Source organism: Phalangium opilio, unplaced genomic scaffold, assembly GCF_054372755.1.
Source record: "Phalangium opilio isolate 3A_F unplaced genomic scaffold, DU_Popi_V2 ptg000082l_1, whole genome shotgun sequence".
NCBI lineage: Eukaryota > Metazoa > Arthropoda > Arachnida > Opiliones > Phalangiidae > Phalangium > Phalangium opilio.
The window spans coordinates 18,295,150-18,319,519 of record NW_028324189.1 but is presented as its reverse complement, the minus strand read 5'-3'; the positions used below and the strand labels follow the sequence as shown (position 1 = coordinate 18,319,519).

General features: G+C 35.7%; 1 long non-coding RNA gene across 2 annotated transcripts in view; it reads right to left on the bottom strand.

Moving 5' to 3' along the window:
• Positions 1-23,979, bottom strand: part of LOC149653534 (uncharacterized) — a 399,454-nt gene extending 375,475 nt beyond the window's left edge. Inside the window, exons 1-3 of one of the 2 annotated variants that reach the window (XR_016371377.1) lie at positions 23,759-23,979; positions 23,541-23,698; positions 23,344-23,451 (exon numbers count right to left, since the gene is read on the bottom strand). This is a non-coding gene — a long non-coding RNA (uncharacterized LOC149653534). Of the gene's footprint in view, positions 1-23,343; positions 23,452-23,540; positions 23,699-23,758 lie in introns of those variants that run through there. The other variant, XR_016371378.1, reaches the window with a different exon arrangement.
• Positions 23,980-24,370: the final 391 nt, after the last annotated feature.

Genomic DNA, 24,370 nt, shown 5'->3' with positions numbered 1-24,370 from the left:
TCAATTTGACGAGAAAAATGTTGGATTTCGTGTAAATAAAGGACTACTCACAAAAATGTCATTCAAATAGTAGTTTTCAAGGTCGTGTCTATCGTTTCCTTGCTAAAATACATTTTTTGAAGAACTAAGACATCTTCAGGTAAGTGTGAAAATTTTAAAGATGATCAAGATTACTTTAGAGACGGAATCGTATACGCGGATCCCATAGTAGCAGTCCTCATAAAAGCGTTTAATAGTGGTTTCCCGAAAAGGCAGTTTACCCGTTACGGCAGTTCCCTATACAGGGGTTCTCGTAAATGCGGTGTCAGATCTTAAAAACCTATATCCCCTTTCCGCTCAATTTGCAAAAAAAAAACATTTTTATTTTCTTGTTGATAATAAAATTTTCGATGGTGTTAAAAGAAACATATATTTATAACACAGCTTCTACAATCGGAGTTAAAAATTAATATTTTACTTTCATTTTTTTAACATAAAGACACTTGTTTTTTTAATGCTTAAGTCTATCAATGCATTTTTCTATATCGATAGTGATAATGCAATGGTACAATCACAAGTTAAATAGCAAGCTTCTTTCGGAGTATAGCCTTTCCTAACCCTAACCCTAACGGAACCAAAACCAAACCGAACCCTTAATCTTTAAGGAAATGGGTTATGGTAAAAACTTGTGAACTAAAACTTTGAAGTAAAACCTGTGCGCAAATGCGCAGTAAAAATTGTGCGGAATTGGACTAAGATTCTCGAAAATTTTGTGGAAATGGTCATCCTCGGACAAGGTGACACTGATAGGGCGTTAGCCCTTCCAGAAATAGTAAAGACCGCCGAAATGACGTCCCGAAATAATACCTCAAATAGGTCGACAAAGCTATCATTACACGCGTCATGTCACGCATAATCCAAAACGGTTTTAAAATTGTCCATCGGTTCAGAAAATCAAAATATATGACACAAAATATGACGTTCAAAGCATTGGGAAATAAGCCAAACTATTATCTCTTTTTATCCATATCAACTTAGCTCCGTAGTAAAACATAACGATCGGTAAAACATGATGTTCAAACCATAGCATAGTTTGAATCTGAAATTTCGAGAATTACGTTCAGTAATGGGGCGATTTTAAAGCAAATTGTCAGTAAGCTCGATTTCGAAAGGACGATTGGATATCAACTTAGGAGGAAATATTTTGGATGGCGCTTTGGAAAGCAGAGATGTTGAATTTGTGTACTGGATAGTGTTTAGGCAGTAAATTTGTGATTACTAAAGTTGGAGAATTTTAGCAATTAAAGGTTTTGAAAATATTCTATATAAAGCACGAAGGTTGCGTTTTGGTCGAATTCTTCTGTGGCTTTCCGGTAATAAATGTTTGTGGGGCTTTTGGCTGTCTTTTTGGTAGTTAATGTTTTGGTGGCGTATCGGCAGTTCTTGATTGGGTTACTTTTCGTTAATAAATGTTCGGGTGTCTTTTCGTTAGTTAATGTTTTGAGTGCTTACAGATTAAATATCCTGGCTGATTTCCACTTTGCATAATTGGTAATCTGTCTACCATATAAGTGTAGCAGTGAATCAGGAATGAAAATTCACCATGACATGCATTAGAGAATTCTGTATCAACAACCAATTCTTGAAGAACGATGCGAATGCCAATTCTCATAACTCTCTGAGGGTTATGTTTTGAATTGTGAGAATATTTAAATATAGTATTTCACTTATCTGACTATAATTCGCCAGTTCTCATTTCCCATATTTCAGCGTGAAACTAAAGTTTCTCTGGTGTGAACATTGTTTTTCTGTTCGTGAAGTTTGCTACGGAGCTTAGTTAATATAGATAAAATAAAATAATCGTTCGGCTTATTTGCCAATGTTTTGAACGTCATAGTTTTTTCATAACTTTTTATTTTCTGAAACGATTTACAATTTGAAAATGGTTTTCGATTCTGCGTAACAAGATGCGTGTAATGAGAGCATTGTGACCTATTTGAGGTAATATTTTGTGACGTCATTACCGGGGTATTTTCTATTTCCGTTATGGTAAGCGAAATCTTGTCCCTTTTAATTTTAGAATAATTTTGTGAAGTCATACTATTAAGGGAGTCCCATTTTGTTACTCTAGTTCTAATAGGAAAGAATGACAGCCAAATGAAAATATACAAAAACTTGTACAAACGCGTTGTATAAAACGGTAGTCGTTTATGAATGTGTAGGTTGTGTTATTTTAACTGAAATAGTACTAGGTCAGGTGAGGTCAATTAAGTTAGGAAAAAGTTAGATTTTTATACCTCAGTTGATAATAGTTTTGTTATTTAAACCTCAATAGTATTACGACAGGTTAGGTTTTGTTATTTGAACCCCACAGTATGAGGTCCGGTTAGGTTTTTTACCTAGAGCCTCAGGAGTAATACTCATATTAGGTTAGGTTTGGTTATTTGAACCCCAGTAGTATTAGGTCTGCTTATTTTTTGTTGTTTGAACCCCAATACTAATCGTCAGCTTAGCTATTGTTATTTGAACCCCAATAGTATAAAATTATATTAGGGTTTTTTGCTTGAACTCCAATAATATTAGGTCAGGTTAGGTTAGCGTATGATGATAGAGTTGTAAGGTAAACTTAACGGTTAAGAATTGAACAAGACTCAAGTTAAACTGCTATTTCTAAAATAACAGTTCTGAAGAACGCCGCTTTTTTGCAATCGCGGTTGCTATTTCGGGAAGTGCTTTACTGGGAAATGCTGATTCAAGGAACAGCCATTTCTCAAATATATTATTTTATACCTTTTTTGAATTTTAAAATTTATTTTGAATGATCTTCGAGAGACCATGGAAAATAACAAATACATAAATAAAGTTAAAAATATAAACTAAGTCGTCTGTTTCTTAAAGGTAAATTGATAACAGTCCAGCTGCCGAAACGTTTGTAGACATTGGAAGTTCAATAAGCGAAAAACGAGCTACATCGATTTTTCGTATTTTGCAAATAAAATTAAACAATTCATTCAACACTTGCCTTACTACGCACCACAATTTCAATTCTGTGAAAAATGAGCAACGATACTCTCAACGTAGTAATTTATCAGGTTGGATTTCATCATTATTGATAGGTTTTTGGGAATAAAATCAGAACCATTTATTGTTCAATAATATGTTGGCTGGCGATATCGAGAATTTGGTTCAATTTTATATTGAGTAGAATTCTTAAAAGTATTGGTTGCTTTCGAAGCTTTAAAGGAGAATTTTAAGCATTTAGAGGGTCTGTTCACAAATTACGTAACGCGGATCCCGGGGAGAGGGGTTTAAGTATGTGTTTCTAAATTATACATGGGGTGGGGAGAGGCTATTGAATACGTTACGTAATTAGTCGTATTTTAGTACATAGCACCTTTGCAGTATACATATACATTTATTTCTCATAGCGGCCAATCTAACAATCTTAATTTTTTCTTGTTATAGTTTTAACTGCTGCTATATCATAGTTTTATTCTTTCATGTACTAGACAGAGCCTTTTATCCTCTGCGAGTGGCGTATAAATCATATTAAAGACAATAAATAATACTAATTATATTTAATAAGATAATTTTGTTTCTCATCTCAAAATTAATACAAAAAGAGTTAAAAAGCAGTCTGTGCTTGACTGTGTGTGTGCGCCCGATAGGAGTTCGCCTGGTGATGCGTAAAGGTATATTCTTATTGCGCTGGATTCAATTAGATCGAATCCCGCCAATGTTTTAATGAATTTAGCCCAACCGCGGGTTTGGTATTTACAATTGAAACAACGCTATTTGTCGAATTTAGCCAACCCGAAAATGCTATGTAGTTTAATTTCTATTAATGTAGTTTTTCAGTGAAAGTGTTTTAAATACATTTTTACTGCCTTGGAAACGCCATTATTTGACGACTGGCTAGGTTAGGTTTAATGGTTTGTTATGAGGACGTCTGTTCCTCTTTGGAGCGGTTATTCACTTTAAGTATAGTAAAAGGGCTGGCTTAAAAAATTTCATAATGAATTTAGCATAAAAAATTAATCAATATTTGCAATTGGTTTTATTATGTCATATTTTACTGATATAATATCATTTTTTCTTATAATTCAGAAAATGTTTGGATCTAGTCTTCATTTTATGTAGGCCGTAAATTGTTTTAATTTAATTTAATTTATTAAAAGTCCATTAGGAAAAAGTGCGGGTTTTTCGGTGCAATGGGATTGTCCCATTGGACAGAATCGTAAATCTGCCAAAGTGAGAGTTTTCGGTTGAATGGGACTGAGTTCGGTTGATAGGGATTCGGATCAATGGTACAGAAGCATATGGAAATACATCCTACAAAACCTTATTATTTTTCATAATATAAAATGAATATATGAAAATATTTTTCGTAATTTCGATGCCTTTAGTAGTTGTAAACCTCTGTTTCATTCTAATATTCCAAGAATTTTTATATCATTATTTGAACTGGCTTCTTATATATTACTTAAGCTATATATCTATCGGTATATAGTATAAACCATGCTTTAGAGATTACAAAGTCGCCAAGGCTTAGATTCAGTCGTTCAAACCATGTTTTAAATGTTAATACGCCTGGTGAACCAAAAAGTAAACAATTGAGGCCCTAAGTGAAATAAAAATATGAATTTGTTTTCGTGACTGTAATGAAGACACATTAACGGTTCAGAGTGAGCCGAAGGTTAAATACACATTTAAATTATCAAGTTTAGATTTAAAATAGAAGGAAGCGTCATGGTGGCAATGAGATCAGTGAAACGTTTGATCGTAATTGGGTTATAGCCTCGGTGTTTTCATTCATTACATTATGGTGCGCATTCACTTTAAGAACGTCAGCACAAACCAAATTTGGTGTTATAGAACGTTAACAGTCATGATGGTGAACTAAGAATATCGTTGAAATGAAACGAGAGGAAAGTTTTTATACGGAAAAGGGGGGGGGGTAGTTTGGATAATAGATAGTATACAGTTGAGGCGCGAACAATTGGGCCTTTACAAACACATAAAGGTAATATCTTTCCAAAAATTTATGGTTTTCATTTCATGTTTTTCCCTATTGACTGATTTCCATGTGTACAAGACTTATCCACATTGGATGTAAAATTTCGTCTGTTTAGTCGAGAAGATTCGAATACTGCTTTAATAATTCATAAATTTTAACTTCTGCAATAGTTGGTTTTAAAAAATAACACTTGTGGTCTAGGCCATGTTGTTGGAATGTCTCTAAGTCAGGTGGTATAGTCCCATTGGACCGAAACCGCTTTTTGGTTTTTTATGGAGAATATATTTAAATTTCTAGCCCAATGGCGGGTTTCTGCTGAATGGGAATTTATTTGAAAGAATTAGTTAATTAAATGTCTGTGAGGATTTCGAATCACCGCAGCAGCATGGTAGAATATCAGGCTTTTAATTCAGAGGCTCGGGTTCAAGCCCAGAGAAGGAAATTGTAAGATTGGTTAGGTTTGGTTAGGTTCGGTTAGGTTATTATCCTATTAATTAGCTGCCACTTTTTCAAAAACATTCTCCTACTAATTAGCTGCTACCTTTTCCAAAATATTCTCCTATTAGTTAGCTGCCACCTTTTCCATAACAATGGTTCCAATAATTAGTTGCCACCTTTTCCTAAACATTCTCCTACTAATTAGCTGCCACCTTTTCCAAAACAATGCAATTCCCTCTTAAAATTAAATTTTGCATTTTAAACGTCAATATATACATATATACAACGAAAACTGTAGGGTAAAAAAAATTCCTTAAAAAAAGTGACAACGTTAGCTTTTTAAATGTAGATATATATTTTCCCAAAACCGCACATTTGGGCTGTTTTCGGTTGAATGGGAAACGCGTTCGGTCGAATGGGACACAAGGAGTCAGGTGACCTAGATGTATTGTAGGGTAGAATTTCCGTTTCCAAAGAATATTTAGGGGCCAGTAGCTTAGATCAGTCCAAGCTTTGGAGTGTGCCACAGCAAGCAAAAAATCTAGTCTTTTATAAATTAATTTTAATATTAAATTGAGCACTGATTTACATTAATTATCTTATTTTAATTTTAAAATGAATGTGTATAAACTTTGCTTGACAAGGCTTCACGGTTTTTCTACCGTCGCACGATCACGAAAAGCAGAGAATCTTCTAGCATCGGTTCTGAACCGGAAATGAGAATAGTCCACTCGCCCATGCTTGATACTCGAGCAGCCAACGTGATCGATTAGACTACGCATTAAAGAAATCGTAGTCTTTCATTCGCTCTGGCGAGATTACTTAGTAAATGACGTCGAGGGCAACATTTTCTCCATAAGCTCCTCCTATTTTATAAAACCCTCTATTTTTTATCCAAAAAAAGAGAGAAATAATTCCATATCTAGGTAAATAAGTTTATATTATTTTGGATTTCTTAACTGAGGTATTTATGTGCAAAAAAGAGCCTTTTTACGTCATCGAGTAACGTAAGTCACGGAGAGGCTCTGTTCTCGACTTGACGGTCTGTGTATCTGTCTGTTGATACACCCCAGGGGATCGCGTTCGCATTTTGTAAATCAGAGCAAACATGTTCTCAATTTCCGGACTAAATTCACAGTTCACAGAAATCTGTAAAAATTGCATTCCATTTAAGTTTAATAGCGCAGTTACACTGGCCACTATTCCATTATCTGTCATCACCAATCTGTTTAACAACAACACCTTACGGTCTTTGTCTATCCGACAAACACACCAGTCTTTCTTTACTGGCTTCAAAACACCACCATCTTTGATCTTTGTCTACCCCAGACACCAGGCTGTATTTACTAGCTTGGAGACGCTGTTCTATGACTGTGATGCGACCCTGGCAGTTGTTATTAGCGTTGTAAGTGACTACGAAGAGTCTGATCACTATCCTCTCCTCGTATTCCAGTTATGCTTACATAAGAAAAATAAAGTAAAAGCGCAATACATTGAACTTTCTAACTGAGCAAGGCCAATTATATTGGGATTTGATAAAGTTTGCAGCCACTATTGATACTAAATGATTTCGTTAATATAATACTTTGTATGTAAACTGAAATTGGTGGCATATTGGAGAAAATCAGCAGAAGGTTAAAATCTGTTATATTTACTAACACGAAAAGGACCCGGCGTTGCCCATCGGGACATTTTTCAACTGAAAACTGAACCCCAAGGCCTATAAAGTCCGTCTGTAGAACATGACGAATCAGTATACGAAGCTTTATTGAAATCGTTTGAAACGCGCGGGTTTATTTTTCATACCTGGTCGCCATTTTAAATATGGCGTCAAATCGAACCAGAAAAGCCATAAAGCCCGTCTATAGGATGTAAGGAACCATTTTTCTAAGTAGAAGAGATATCGGTTGAAATGGGCTAACGTTATTCCTTAAAGAATATTTATTACATTTCTGGCCACCATTTTTTACAATTGCGACAGATTTAAAAAATATGTACTTGCTGCTTAGGAGTAACGTCTTTGCAAAATTGCAGACTCTTTCGTGAGGCGGTTTTGGCTGGGCGTTCATTAACAGTTAGTCAGTCTGGAACTTATATATATATTTGTGAAATCCATTTGCTAATTGACTAACCACGCAGTTTTCAGAACGCCTTGAAGTTTTATTAAGAAACTGAACATAAGTAGTAAAGTTTCAAACCAATCCTGCAGATTTGTCCTTGGAAAAACTGCTTAAAAAGTAAATGTAGAACAGTTTCAAGGCAATCCTGCGAATTTGCTCCTCGTTAAATTGCTGTAAATAGCAAATGATGAACTGTTTCAAGGCAATCCTGCAAATTCGCCCCTCGTTAAATTGCTGTAAATTGTAAATGTAGAATAGTTTCAAGGCAATCCTGCAAATTTGCTCCTCGTTAAATTGCTGTAAATAGCAAATGATGAACATTTTCAAGGCGATCCTGCAAATTTGCCCTTGTAAAACAATTCAACAGTTTCAAGGCAATCCTGCAAATTCGGCCCTCGTTAAATTGCTGTAAATAGTAAATGTAGAACAGTTTCATGGCAATCCTGCAAATCTGCTCCTCGTTAAATTGCAGTAAATGGCTAATGTTGAACAGTTTCAAGGCAATCCTGCAAATTTGCCCCTTGTTAAACAGTTCAACAGTTTCAAGGCAATCCTGCAAATTTGCCCCTCGTTAAACTGCTGTAATTAGTAAATGTTCCACAGTTTCAAGGCAATCTTGAAAAATTGCCCCTCGTAAAACAGCTGTAAATAGTTGATGTTCAACAGTTTCTGGCCTTTCAAGATTACTTCTCTGAGACAAAATCTTATTGCAACACGTAATTACCAGTGAGACAAAAAGAAACAAACCAAGATAATTTAAAATGTGATTTATGGTTTCCCGTTGCAGCCCTCGGACGAGTACCAATATGTAGATCCTGAAATGAGAATCTGCAGGTTGAACATAATGGTGAACGACGCCATTGAAGTGAACAACTGCGAATACGATCCGGAAGTCGAGAATAAGGCGTGGTTCGGCTTAACTACCAAAGATGAACTGCATGATTTGATGAAGAAACAGTACTATTGCCGCAAAAAGAACAAGTTGGAGTTTTACATTGGAGAACACAGTTACCGGAGAGAATATTTTTTCATTTACATCAAGTCCATCCGTGTCAGGCAAGATATCAAGGAAATTGTCATCAGATCGTAAGTGCTTTTCAGACTGATTAAGTTACATCAGAATTTTGTAAGCTAAACCGAAGTTCACATTAGAAGCCTCTCCGAGCTTCGCGTTTGCGATGAATATTTCCAAAGCTGCGGGTTGTGGAGGCTAAAACTGGCTCGCTAACCGCTTCTCTTAAGATACATACCCCGTTTTTAAATCGTGAAACAGTACTTAATTTTTACATTCACAGGGTCATGAACATTATGGAGCACAACTTTATCCACTTTAAGTCAATACCGAAGAAAATCATTTAGAGATGTCGAAATGGAGAAGACCTCCAGAGGAATTGTCCTATCAAAGTTGTCAGTGGATCTCTAATCTTGTGGCTCATTGGTCTTTCTATTTCAACCTTCGCATTCATCGGAGAAATGTTTTTGATCAACAACAAATATTACTAAGGGGTGCACATTGGTACTTAAATAAATTTAACGCGCTGATAGAAATCAACATTTTTTTCTCCCCGTCATATTAAAGAATTCGTAAGTATTATATTTGGATAGTAAACTAAAATTGACGGAACAATTGAGCAAATCATGTACCCCCATATATTTACTTATGTTAGGAGCAAAATTATGGGCCCGGTGTTGAACATCTGGAATTTAAAATAAGGCGGATAATTGAGCTTTCTGTAATAAATTGCGAACCAATGTATTAAATTTTTGTGAAATCGTTTGAAAAGTGCGAACGTTATTCCATAAAGGTTTTGTTACATTTCTGGTAGCCATTTTAAAATATGGCGGAAAATTAAACCAGAAAAGCCAAAAAGCGGTTGGAAAAATTGCATGAATTACGTCACTGCAAAATTTTAGCATTTAGGTAAAGTGGGTTGAGCTGGGAGTTGATAATTAGTCAGTCAATCAATCGATTAATCAGTGTCAGTCAGGACTTTGACAAACATAAATGTTGAACGCTATATTTGTGAAATCAATTTGCTGACTGACTGACCACTGTCCTCAGAACACCTTGAAGTTGCTAGAAAACTTATCATTAGTTGTAAATGGTCGACAGATTCAAGGCAATACTGCAAATTGGCCCCCATAAAACTGCTGTAAATAGTTTAGCTTTACTACATGTTATCACAGTTTTAAGTACACCAACTGAATTCCGCAAGGGCATTAAATTAAATTTGCTGTGATTACAGAATTAAGTATTTTTGAATGTAATGTACGCCATCATCATAAATGGAAACTAACAGATAATTAATTCACGAAATGCCAAATCGATCAATTCGATTACTGAAACTCAGAATCCGCTTCATCTTAGGCGCTCCTTAAAAAGTATTTTAATAATTCGATGCAATCCTGAAAACATATTTAAAAAACGTGCTGACTCATACTCATAAGAAGATATGTAATGCTTTTTCTAAGGGACGCTAACCCTAAAAGATGTAATTCGCCCCCCCCTTTAACTTGAAGGGTGTCAAGTCATATCTACAAGGGCCTTCCGGCCCTGTAGAATAACTGCTGTAAATATTTTCAATATTCTATTCATTATTTTTGCTTTCAAAGTAAAAGTGTTAATATTTTCTTCTCTTTATTTCTCTTTAAAAATATTTGAAATCTTGTACTGAAAAGTCACCTACAGTAATTTCAAGTGAGTGAAGGAGCTTTCATTGTTGTTATCTTGTTTGCAAAATTAGCAGTAGAGAAAATAGTTAAATGTAAAAGGTTTGCAGTAAATACTGATAGCGATATGTTGTCTAACTAATGTCTCTTTATGTAATGGTTTCGTAATTATCGGGGTTATGGCCCCCAAAACATTGGCCTCTAAAACAAGGAAATTGGTACCCATGAGGGGTAAGGCAAATCAGCCTGCCCATCTTGTTTAGACAATTTCAATAGCCTCCAACCTAAGGACGTTAATGAGCCTTTATTTAGCACGAGTGTTCGTTTAAAGGTAGAAGTGTGCCTAAGCTGTTAATATGAATGTATTTCAAAATGCAATATCACAAATGTTTCCTTTCAGTGTTTCTTTTATTCGTAAAAAGTTAACAGTTGGTATTGTTCAAAATGTCCTCTCTTGTGCTATTACACTTTACATTCTAACTTTGAAAGTTTTTTTTTGCTCTTGGATTGAAGACTATAGAAATCGTTTAAACAAGATGGGCATGCTGATATGTCTTACTCTACCTGTGTGGCAATATTCTTGTTTTTAGAAAATAAAGTTTGGGACATGTTGCTCCGAAACAGAATGTTTTAGACCCCGTGTTCTTTTGACACTTTTCACTCACTCTGACCCATGGTTATCAGAAACACCCTGTTTAGGAAAAACAACGCCATTATTTATCAAATTCATCTGAGCTCGAGAGTTGGGTGTTTAATTCAAACAGATAAGACATCAATCAACGGAAGGAATCATATTAAAGATTACTATTCATTGCATCTAGTTTCTATTATTTCTTCTCGACTTTGATATCAAGTTAGTAAACCTTATTGTGTATAATTTTCTTTTCATCGACAAATTTGTAGAAATCTATAAGGTATACACTTATTTGTAATTGAAACAAATTGGGAAAACCAGAAATAGCTTAAAGACAGAAATTCATGATTGTTTGCGAATTTCTGCCTGCATTATTGATTTTTATCAGACTTTACTTTTAAACTTAAACTAGCCCTACCTTCATTTTGCGGAAGCCACCTGCGTCGCTAAAATCAATTTCAAGGGAGAAAAACCAACTTTTCAACATTACTGTACTTGTGAAAATCGACTTGTATTTACAGTGAAACGTTGCCTGAGTTTCAACAGGAATTTTCACTCTCTTATATTTCCCTTAGGTGAAACGAAATGGAAAACTTTCATTACGTGCTCTAAATGTTAATCAACATTTTTAATTTAATAGCAACCCTTGCAAAGCGAAGTTGGTTACTAAGATATCTTGATTAAAGGGGTATGAAGTGATCAAGAAAAAGGTAATGTAATATTTACCCTTTCGAATGTGTGTTAGGCAAGGGTTATCAGTTAATAAAACCTCGGAAAATATAATCTTAATAATGGATTTAATAACTCTCACCAATGCCATTAAAAGTGCTGACACTATCGTGTCTCTAGTGTTGTTTGGATGGATGCCTCATGCGATCATTAAGGACCATTACAGGCGCGTTTCAGATACTTTAATTTGTAGGATAATTGCAGGTGCTTTTCAGATACTTTTTAGGATAATTGCAGGCGCGTTTCAGATACTTTGTAGGATAATTGCAGGTGATTTTCAGATAATTTTTAGGATAATTGCAGGCGCATTTCAGATACTTTTCAGGAGCGTTTCATATACTTTGTAGGAAAATTGCAGGCGTGTTTCATATACTTTGTAGGAAAATTGCAGGTGTGTTTCTGGTACTTTTCAGGATCATTGCAGGCGCGTTTCAGATACTTTTTAGGATAATTGCAGGCGCTTTTCACATACTTTGTAGGCAAATTGCAGGCGCGTTTCAGGTAATTTTTAGGATAATTGCAGGCGCTTTTCATATACTTTGTAGGCAAATTGCAGTCGCGTTTTAGATACTTTTCAGGATCATTATTGGCGCGTTTCAGATGCTTTGTAGGATCATTGCAGGTGCTTTTCAGATAATTTTTAGGATCATTGCAGCCGAATTTCAGATACTTTGTAGGATAATTACAGGCGCGTTTCAGATACTTTGTAGGATAATTGCAGGAGCATTTCATATACTTTGTAGGATAATTGCAGGCGCTTTTCATATACTTTGTAGGAAAATTGCAGGCGCTTTTCATATACTTTTCAGGATCATTGCAGGCGCGTTTCAGATACTTTTTAGGATCATTGCAGGCGTATTTCGGATACTTTGTAGGATAATTGCAGGTGCGTTTCAGATACTTTGTAGGATCATTGCAGCCGCGTTCAGGGTTGGCAAGTTTTAAACAATTTGTTTTAAACTTTTGTTTAAAACTTGTTTTAAACAGCCATGAAAAATAAACATTAATTTGTTTAAAACGTTTTAAACAAACAGTTTAAAACATGTTTTTATGGAGAGGAATTTCGAATATTTTTAACTCGTTTTATTTGAAAATGAGCGAAAATAATAGAATAATAATAGAAATAATAAGCTTCAGTCAAAACCTTGCAATAATTTGACTGTTTCATATGAGTGTTTAATTGTTTGGAAACCTTACCAGTTGATTTATTCGTTACCAATCTGTATTGAAGACTGATATTCAATAATTTGATTAAGAATAACTTATTTTGTCGTCTACCTAAGGTAAAGGAACAACGTTTTTCTACACTGTTGGTACATTTTACTGTTCTAAAGTGATTACGCGTAATATTTAAAGCCAGGCCCTTGGCAGTGCTAAAATAATACGCTTAATCCGTAAACGGAAAACATGAAGCGCCTACAAAGTAGAAAGGGGTGGTGAAGTTTCAAATGGATGAGTTCTGACCAAGAAACTCTGCAGTATGGAAGCGAAAATTCCTTAATAGTGGCCACAAAAGAAATCAAGCATTTGGACATTTGGGGTTAAATGAACAATTTTACCCATCACCCTCATTTTGTATGCGCTATTAAAAAATTACACTTTCGTTTCAAAAAGATCTCTTGCGCTCTTTTTAAACAGTCAGTAAAACATTTCAAATATTCAAATTTGATCCCTCAACACGTACTCCATTTTAAATAATTAATTTCATGATAAAATGTTTTCGGAAAATCTAATTTTAAATCGTGTTTTAAACAATAAAAACACTACTTTTTTTTACTACATTTTTGCCAACCCTGGCAAGGACCCTTTCTTACACCTTCAAATTCTAAATTTTAGGAGCTCTTGATTTCGTCTTTTTGTGTTTTTCTTCTCAATACGTTTTCGTGGTCCGTTGGTCAAGCTTTATGATACTCGCTTTGGGTTCAAGTGGTCCCTGGTTCTAATTCCACACGGACAATTTCTTACACCTTGATATTCTAAATTAAAGGAGTCAGTGGAATATTTCACATATTCTGTATTGATCGCTTAACACGCACTCCCTTCAAAATAATTAAAATCATAAAAGAATTTCGGAAAATTTAATTTGTTCTTGAAAAAGCTCAAATATGTTATTTTTCAATTAATTTGGAGGGAATAAATCGATTAACAATTAAATAAATTGATTGAATTAAATTGTGATTAAGGAATAAATTAATATAAATAAAGAAAAATCGCAATATCGGATCTTCAGTCAATTGATAAACGTCACTCTCAGCGTTTGTTTTCTCTGTCTTGGTTCCAACCAAGACCATTTTATTTAATCAAGCAGGCTGTGAAAATAAGCGCCTTGCGCTAGCTGGAGTACTGGCTTAAATGGAGAGCCGCGATGTATAATATATAGGCTATTAGTTCTGCAAGAGTGATTTTAAACATGTTTAAAACTAGGTTTTTTTTGTGTTTCTTACTGTTTTTTTTTCTACTTGTTTAAAAAACAGTTTAAAACAATAAATCGTGTTTTAAACAATAAAAAACACAACTTTTGTTTTTTTTTTAAAAAACTCAATTTTTGCCAACCCTGGCCGCGTTTCAGAGACTTCGCAGTATCATTGCAGGAGCATTTCAGATACTCTGTAGGATAATTGCAGGTGCGTTTCAGATACTTTGCAGGGTCATTGCAGCCGCGTTTCAGATTCTTTGTAGGATCATTGCAGGTGCGATTTAGATACTTTGTGGAATAATATCAGATGCGTTTCAGATACTTCGCAGGATCATTGCAGGTGCATTTCAGATACTTCGCAGGATCATTGCAGGTGCATTTCAGATACTTTGTAGGATAATTGCAGGTGCATTTCAGATTCTTTGCAGGATCATTGCAGGCGCGTTTCAGATGCTTTGCAGGGTCATTGCGGGTTTTCCTATCAATTATTGTGAATCAGTCGCCTTATATAACCTAAATTTCCAAAAAATTTTAAAGAGGCTTACGCTTGAGTTCAAACGTCAACAATAGCTATGTTTAAAATTATTTTAGGAATAAAGTTCCTTAAAACGATTTAACTAGAATTAAGGTAAATTAATGACGATTAAATTAATAAATATCAATTATATTTTTTTTAATATTTAAAAATAGCCTCTAAATTGCGTCTCGACTTGGAGAGGTTTATTTTGGATTCCCAACTTGAACTCATCCCTTACAAAAATATTAAGCTGTAATTTATCTGAATACACGCTTTTCTGAATTGCTAAATTAACATCTGAGATGGTCCAACTGTTTAGGTACATGTACAAGTTCTTACCACATCTAGCTAAAAAGGTCTTTTCGTCTATCTAACATCCACAACATACACACTCACAGAACATAATCGAAAAGTCTTTAAAAACCGATTACAACTGAAGGGAAGGGTCCCGACAGGCTTGTTTTACGTCTAATCGCAACCAGGAAAACTGCTGTAGACTTATATGATAGCGCTAAAGTACTTTGGTTCGCAATTTCCTTCACATTTCGAGCGCCATGGTGATAGTAGATCTTGTCCTAATCGGTGAAGTTGGACTGCAAAACCGAGTGTATTCAATTCTCGAGTCATTCTCGAACTAGCTCTCAGTAAGTCTCTAGCATTACGAAGTATAGGCAGTGTCATACTTATTGAAACATATCTGATAAACTTTTGATAACTGTATATACAATACTGGCCCTTTTATGACCAAAAATGTTTCAATTTTCTATCTTTTATGGTGGTTTAAATATTTTTAGGATCGAGACGTGACAGTATTAGATCAAAAGATCTTATTGAGATGAATGAGTAAAGCTTTTTTAAGATGCCTTTTTAGGCCTAACCAATTGTTTACTCAAAGTTTAGGAAAATAAAAGCAGTAATATTAATACCTAACAGAAGCAGATAAAAATTTATGGAGCGCTCGAAGTTGACTTCCCGTACAAAAATTTTAAGCTGTAATTCATCTGCATACGCGCTTTTTTATCGCTACCACGCTGTAACCATTAAGGCTACATTTCTGCAGCTCAAAAAACGGGAAAATTTCACAGCAATTCAAGAACTGCAAATTGACTGCCGTTTCTACATTTTCTGTTTGTTAACTGTTAACTGTCTAGACTGGCAGAAATACGCAGCGCAATTCTGCAAACGCTATGCAAAGGTAGAAATACCAGCTGTTAGTTTAAAACTGTAATTTGACCGTTTTAATAGACATGTTACAGGTCTGCAAAAGTGATAGAAAAGTAGAAATACAGCTGCTAATTTAAAACTGCAATTTGACCACATTTATAGACATGTTACAGGTCTGCAAAAGTGATGGAAAAGTAGAAATGCAACTGCTAATTTAGAACTGTAATTTGACCATTTTTATAGACATGTTACAGGTCTGCAAAAGTGATAGAAAAGTAGAAATCCAGCTACTAATTTAAAACTGCAATTCTACCACATTTATAGACATGTTACAGATCTGCAAAAGTGATGGAAAAGTAGAAATGCAGCTGCCAATTTAGAACTGTAATTTGACCATTTTATAGACATGTTACAGGTCTGCAAAAGTGATAGAAAAGTAGAAATCCAGCTGCTAATTTAAAACTGCAATTTGACCACATTTATAGGCATGTAACAGGTCTGAAAGAGTGATTGAAAAGTAGAAATCTAGCTGCTAATTTAAAACTGCAATTTGACTACATTTAAAGACATGTTACAGGTCTGCAAAAGTGATAGAAAAGTAGAAATCCAGCTGCTAATTTAAAACTGCAATTTGACCACATTTATAGGCATGTAACAGGTCTGAAAGAGTGATTGAAAAGTAGAAATCTAGCTGCTGAAGTAATGAATGCGTTTTAATTTGGAAAAAGGTTGAGGAGGTGGTTAACGAATATATTTATGAAACAGTGAACTGATCCAGCACTATGGTCCATTTCGTCACTAATAATGCACGCGCTTAAACAGTTCAAATTTGTTTGAACTACGTTCTTCGTGTTAAAAAACCCATGCCATTTGGGGTTGAAAACTTGCTCAGTCGCGTTGAATCTGGCGATAAAGAACTTGAGAGTTATTTAGCTATTTTCTTGGGTCATATTCGAGGAACTAAGGACTACTGGTATAAAGTCCTTAGAAGCGTTTTAGCGATGATTTGGGAATTTGGTCTTCCAGCCTCGCTTTTGACTTTAATCCGGCCGAATACGATGATATGGAACTGCACGATCACTTGAGAAAAAATAATTCAGATGTTCCAGGAGTAGAGTCGACGACGGTGGCTGAATTGTTGAATTTCGACCCACTTAGCGTCAATTTGCACTTTCACAACAAAGTGCGGTCGCTGTTAAACAACTATGTCTTGTGTAAGCAAAATCCAGTTCTTGGCATGATAGAAAATCATTTTTGGCGGGTTGAATACCAATATCGAGGTTTACCTCACTACCACATGCTTGTTAGTTTTCGGAATACTTCTAAATTAACAAACATTTATTAAATGAGAAACTTACCTGTTTTTGCTTTTTACCTCTCCGAGTGACGTATGTCACGGAGAGGTTCTGTAACGATCGTGTCTGTCTGTCTGTGTCTGTCTGTCTGTCTGTTGTTACACCCACGTGACCGCGTTCGCAGTTTCCAAATCGGAGCAAACGTGTTCACCATTTCCGAACTGCTTTCACAGTCACAGAAATGGCTCCTCTACTTGAGTTCTCACACCACCATCTTCTGGTCTTTGTCCATCCCACACGGACACCAGTCTGTACTTACTGGCTTCTAATCACCACCATCTTTTGATCTTCGTCCATCCCACATGGACACCAGTCTGTACATACTGGCTTCTAATCACCACCATCTTCTGGTCTTCGTCCATTCCACTTGGACACCAGTCTGTACATACTGGCTTCTAATCACCACCATCTTCTGGTCTTCGTCCATCCCACTTGGACACCAGTCTGTACATTCTGGCTTCTAAACACCACCATCTACTGGTCTTCCGTCTATTCCACATAGACACCAATCTGTCTCATTGGCTTCTACTCCATTATCATCGTTTGGTTTTAGGATATACGCGGCGATCAGCTAGGGTTACGAGAAACGTCTAAGGTGGGATCACCACCAAAGGTTTTCGCAATTGCGCTTTTTCCTTACTATTATAATGGAAACGAATCGTATTTATACCCCAAAATTTGAAAAAAGCGGGCAAGAGGGGTACCCTTCACTTTAAACGTCAATATTAGCGAAGTTTGAGATGATAATAGGTATAACTTTATTTTAAACGATTTAACTATTATTAATGTTAATTATTGAAGATTAAAATAATTAAAAATAATTATATTTATTTAAATATTAAAGATAATCTTGTTTCTCAACTCAAAATTAATACGGAAAGAGTTAAAAAGCAGTCTATGTTTTTGTCTGTGTGTGTCCGTCCATTGTTACACTAGTGCGTCGCGTTAGCAGTTAGCCTTGTGTTGATGTGTTAAGAAATCATACAGAACATTAATATTCCCTTTTTACATAATATAAAGTGAATATGTGGAAGTATTTTTCGTAATTATGATGCATTTAGTACTTTTGTAGCTTTAAAGCTCTGTTTCATTTTGATATTCCAAAGATTTTTTTAATATTGTTATTTGAAATGGCTGTTTATATATTATTTAAGCTATACTACATCTGTATATAGAATAAGTTTTGGTTTAGTGATTTCATGAAGAAAGCTTAGACCTAGACTCCGGCGGGTATATTAAGTATCATCCGCAATAGGCTTAGTGAAACAAAGAGTAAATAATTGAGGCCTGATGTTAAGTAAACTTGATTTGATTTGATTTTCGTGTCTGAAATGAAGAGACATCAACGGTTCAGAGTGAGCCGAAAGTTAAATACACTATTAAATAATAAGGTTAAGGTTTTATAATAGAAGAAAAGATCATGGTGGCAATTCGAATAGTAAAAGGGCTAATGGTAAACGGGTAGTAGCTACAGACTTTTTATATTCTCTTTATGGTGCGCATTGACTATCAGCAGGGTTGGCAAGTTTTAAACAATTTGTTTTAAACTTTTGTTTAAAACTTGTTTTAAACAGCCATGAAAAATAAACATTAATTTGTTTAAAACGTTTTAAACAAACAGTTTAAAACATGTTTTTATGGAGAGGAATTTCGAATATTTTTAACTCGTTTTATTTGAAAATGAGCGAAAATAATAGAATAATAATAGAAATAATAAGCTTCAGTCAAAACCTTGCAATAATTTGACTGTTTCATATGAGTGTTTAATTGTTTGGAAACCTTACCAGTTGATTTATTCGTTACCAATCTGTATTGAAGACTGATATTCAATAATTTGATTAAGAATAACTTATTTTGTCGTCTACCTAAGGTAAAGGAACAACGTTTTTCTACACTGTTGGTACATTTTACTGTTCTAAAGTGATTACGCGTAATATTTAAAGCCAGGCCCTTGGCAGTGCTAAAATAATACGCTTAATCCGTAAACGGAAAACATGAAGCGCCTACAAAGTAGAAAGGGGTGGTGAAGTTTCAAATGGATGAGTTCTGACCAAGAAACTCTGCAGTATGGAAGCGAAAATTCCTTAATAGTGGCCACAAAAGAAATCAAGCATTTGGACATTTGGGGTTAAATGAACAATTTTACCCATCACCCTCATTTTGTATGCGCTATTAAAAAATTACACTTTCGTTTCAAAAAGATCTCTTGCGCTCTTTTTAAACAGTCAGTAAAACATTTCAAATATTCAAATTTGATCCCTCAACACGTACTCCATTTTAAATAATTAATTTCATGATAAAATGTTTTCGGAAAATCTAATTTTAAATCGTGTTTTAAACAATAAAAACACTACTTTTTTTTACTACATTTTTGCCAACCCTGGCAAGGACCCTTTCTTACACCTTCAAATTCTAAATTTTAGGAGCTCTTGATTTCGTCTTTTTGTGTTTTTCTTCTCAATACGTTTTCGTGGTCCGTTGGTCAAGCTTTATGATACTCGCTTTGGGTTCAAGTGGTCCCTGGTTCTAATTCCACACGGACAATTTCTTACACCTTGATATTCTAAATTAAAGGAGTCAGTGGAATATTTCACATATTCTGTATTGATCGCTTAACACGCACTCCCTTCAAAATAATTAAAATCATAAAAGAATTTCGGAAAATTTAATTTGTTCTTGAAAAAGCTCAAATATGTTATTTTTCAATTAATTTGGAGGGAATAAATCGATTAACAATTAAATAAATTGATTGAATTAAATTGTGATTAAGGAATAAATTAATATAAATAAAGAAAAATCGCAATATCGGATCTTCAGTCAATTGATAAACGTCACTCTCAGCGTTTGTTTTCTCTGTCTTGGTTCCAACCAAGACCATTTTATTTAATCAAGCAGGCTGTGAAAATAAGCGCCTTGCGCTAGCTGGAGTACTGGCTTAAATGGAGAGCCGCGATGTATAATATATAGGCTATTAGTTCTGCAAGAGTGATTTTAAACATGTTTAAAACTAGGTTTTTTTTGTGTTTCTTACTGTTTTTTTTCTACTTGTTTAAAAAACAGTTTAAAACAATAAATCGTGTTTTAAACAATAAAAAACACAACTTTTGTTTTTTTTAAAAAAACTCAATTTTTGCCAACCCTGACTATCAGTGCGTCTAGCTACAATTTATCTTTGGTGTTATTTAACGTTAACATTCATGTTGGCAAACTAAGAATATTGTTGAGGTGAGACGAGACGATAGTGTTTACACTGCAAACCAGTTGTGAATGTAGCTATCAGAATATACGGTAAACAGCTGAAGCGTAGACTTCATTTCCTGATCTTTTCCCCATTGACTGATTTCCATGTGTCCAAGATTTATCCTTATTGGATGTAAAATGTCGTCTGCTTTACTGTATATTCGCTATGCTTGGAATACTGCTTCAATATTTCGTAAATTTTTACTTCAAAAAAGAGAAATAATTCCATATCTAGGTAAATAAGTTTGTAGTAGTAGACCTCTTGACTCGGAGAGGTAATATTTTGGTTTTCCCAACTTGTTAAATAATTAAGTCTAAGTATTGTACTTTAACTAATTAAAAATTAATTTTGCCAAATGCGAACGCGGTGACAGACAGACAGACACACACACACACACACACACCCATACGGGCACACGATTGACACTTGGGGACCGGTAAGGAGTGATTGACATCTGAGGACCCAATTAACTATAGTTCATTAAAAAGAGGATTTCATAATTAGTTGAGCGCCGTAAAGCATATAATTAAACACTCGCTGTGGAAAAAGAACCCAAGACATTTATATGTAGGGACCTGAAAACACACGATATTTTCACCGCATAAATGGGGACCTTAATTCCAGATTACTTTCAAATTTCAGATATACAGGGTGTTTCTGAAAAGTCCATCACAAATTAAGGGGCGTGTTTATGGGACCAAACTGAGCGGAAAGTACCAAAGAACATGGGGTGTACAACATTTTGTTACGGAGATATGGCCTTCCAAACATTCGCCCCTAAAACAAGGAAATATCCAAAAATGAGGAGTAACACTTAAGACCGACTAACCAGCTTGTTTAAAATTACTAGACAATTTCAATAGCCTTTAATCGAACAATTGATTTCTACCTTTACTAATCAGAAGCGTATAAATGAGTAGAAGTATGCCTACGGTGGTAATGTAAAATTAATCCCAAGTGACATGATGTTTCAAGATCTTCCCAGCACCAAGTAAAATGGTTCTGATTGAAGGGACTTTTATTAGCACAGCGTAAACAACGTTATTTTCAGGAATTAGTCCAAATGTCCACGGGCGGCATTACAAAAACGAGGCAGTCTTTCGAATGATACTTGGACATGTTGGAAGATCCCTGGCTTGTTCCTGTTATCTCAAACCGTAAAAAACTACGCAAATCTTCATCATCACGGACAACACTCTTGTACGTTAGGTATGACCTTGAGAAAACCTAAAAGGACATCTCGAATGTATTTGAAAAACCCATCTCCAATTAAGGGGCGTGTTGTTTGTTTCCAACAGAGTAAACTCGCCCAGAGAACAATTACAATGCAGAGCCACGTTTCGGCGTTAATGGCCCACAAAGGTGGTCCCAAAAACAAGAACAAACTTTAATTTGTTTCGTTCAGTAAGTGTTTCATGTGTCATAGATAAAACGCCATGATTAATGCACGAAGAAAATGAATTTATTGACAAGTTTTAACATTTAATTGCAACTAGTTACAAAAATTGTTCAAAGTGTTCACCACCCGCGTTAAGGCACACATTAGCACGTCTTACAAATGATTCCCTTACACGTTGAAAAATGCCTGGAGTTTCGCGAATTGTTTGACAGCCGTGAATTATTCGTCGACGTAGCTCTTCAACATCGGGCACTTCAGTCTGATAAACTAAGTCTTTCAGGTGGCCCCAAAGAAAGAAATCACAAGGGTTCAGATCGGGTGATCAAGCAGGCCACTCCACAGGTCCACCTCGACCTAACCACCGCAAAGGGAAGGTCGCGTTAAGATAATTTCGGACCGCGATGCTGAAATGTGGTGGTGCACCATCGTGCATGAACCACATTCTGTTTACCAAACCTAAGGGTACGTCTTCGAGTAGTTCCGGTAAATCGTCCCGTAAGAACTGCAAGTAAGCCACACCGTTTAACCTGGGCTCTAGGAAATATGGCCCAATTAAATTGTCACCCACAATACCACACCACACGTTTAAACTGAATTGTACTTGGTGACTTCTAACGCAAGTTGCGTGGGGGTTTAGCTGGGACCATTGATGTTTATTATGTAAGTTAATAATACCATCCCGTGAAAAGTTAGCTTCGTCAGTAACCAACAAATCCCGTGGGAAATCGATATCGTTTACTTTAGCCAGAAACCACTGACAAAACGCCGTGCGTCGTGGGTAGTCCGCTGGATTCAAACCTTGAACTTTTTGAACATGGAAAGGATGAAACCGGTGGCTTCTGAGGATTTTCCACACGAGCGTGTGGTTTACGCCAAATCGGCGACCAACTTGGCGGGTACTTGATTCAGGCTCGTCCTCGAAAATGGTGAGAACTTCGTCTTCTACGGCCTCTGGGATGGCTCTCGCTCTAGGTTGAGGTCCAGCCGGTTGGATTCGTCCATCTTGCCTCAAACGTCTGTCCACAGCCTCGAACGTCAGTCGATTTGGTAGTCGCCTCTGCGGAAATCTTTCCTGATACAAGCGTACAGCTGCAGCGGCATTCCCCTCGGCTAGTCCATACATTAGGTACATATCCGCATATTCGGCATTTGTGAAGAAAGGCATTGTAACAGACTTCGTTGAATTATGAGTTTAATAAAACAAACACATGTACGTGAAACCTCTTTTATTCCTTTCTTAAAAAACATAGTGCTCTGTTTTAGTGCTCTGTTTTTTAAGAATAGGCGAAGTTCTCACTATTTTCGAGGACGATCCAAAAACAAGCAGCCGCCAATTGGTTTGCTGATTAAGAAAAAACCACACGCAACTTGCGTTAGAATTCACAAAGTACAATTCAGCTTAAACGTGTGGTGTAGTATTGTGGGTGACAATTTAATTGGGCCATATTTCCTAGAGCCCAGGTTAAACGGTGTGGCTTACTTGTAGTTCTTACGGGACGATTTACCAGAACTACTCGAAGACGTACCCTTAGGTTTAATAAACAGAATGTGGTTCATGCACGATGGTGCACCACCACATTTCAGCATCGCGGTCCGAAAACTTGTCAATAACATTTTCTTTGTGCATTAATCATGGCGTTTTATGTATGACACATGAAACACTTACTGAACGAAACAAATTAAAGTTTGTTCTTGTTTTTGGGACCACCTTTGTGGGCCATTAACGCCGAAACGTGGCTCTGCATTGTAATTGTTCTCTGGGCGAGTTTACTCTGTTGGAAACAAACAACACGCCCCTTAATTGGAGATGGGTTTTTCAAATACATTCGAGATGTCCTTTTAGGTTTTCTCAAGGTCATACCTAACGTACAAGAGTGTTGTCCGTGATGATGAAGATTTGCGTAGCTTTTTACGGTTTGAGATAACAGGAACAAGCCAGGGATCTTCCAACATGTCCAAGTATCATTCGAAAGACTGCCTCGTTTTTGTAATGCCGCCCGTGGACATTTGGACTAATTCCTGAAAATAACGTTGTTTACGCTGTGCTAATAAAAGTCCCTTCAATCAGAACCATTTTACTTGGTGCTGGGAAGATCTTGAAACATCATGTCACTTGGGATTAATTTTACATTACCACCGTAGGCATACTTCTACTCATTTATACGCTTCTGATTAGTAAAGGTAGAAATCAATTGTTCGATTAAAGGCTATTGAAATTGTCTAGTAATTTTAAACAAGCTGGTTAGTCGGTCTTAAGTGTTACTCCTCATTTTTGGATATTTCCTTGTTTTAGGGGCGAATGTTTGGAAGGCCATATCTCTGTAACAAAATGTTGTACACCCCATGTTCTTTGGTACTTTCCGCTCAGTTTGGTCCCATAAACACGCCCCTTAATTTGTGATGGACTTTTCAGAAACACCCTGTAGATGTCGCTAGGTGAAAGTCCCCACTTGTCAATGAAGTCACTGCGTGGATCTTGAAAGTGTATAATCAAAAAATGTCCCCAGATATAAGGTTGGAAGACGGTTTAGGTCCCCACTTGTAAACCTGAAAATAGCTCAAAACTTAAGTGTTAAGCTAGAAATAGGACTGATTACTTAAATTTCATTCTGATAATAAATATTTTAACTATAAAATTATAATATACATGAAATTTGAAAACGTGTGTTTAAAAGACCCCACTTGTCTGTT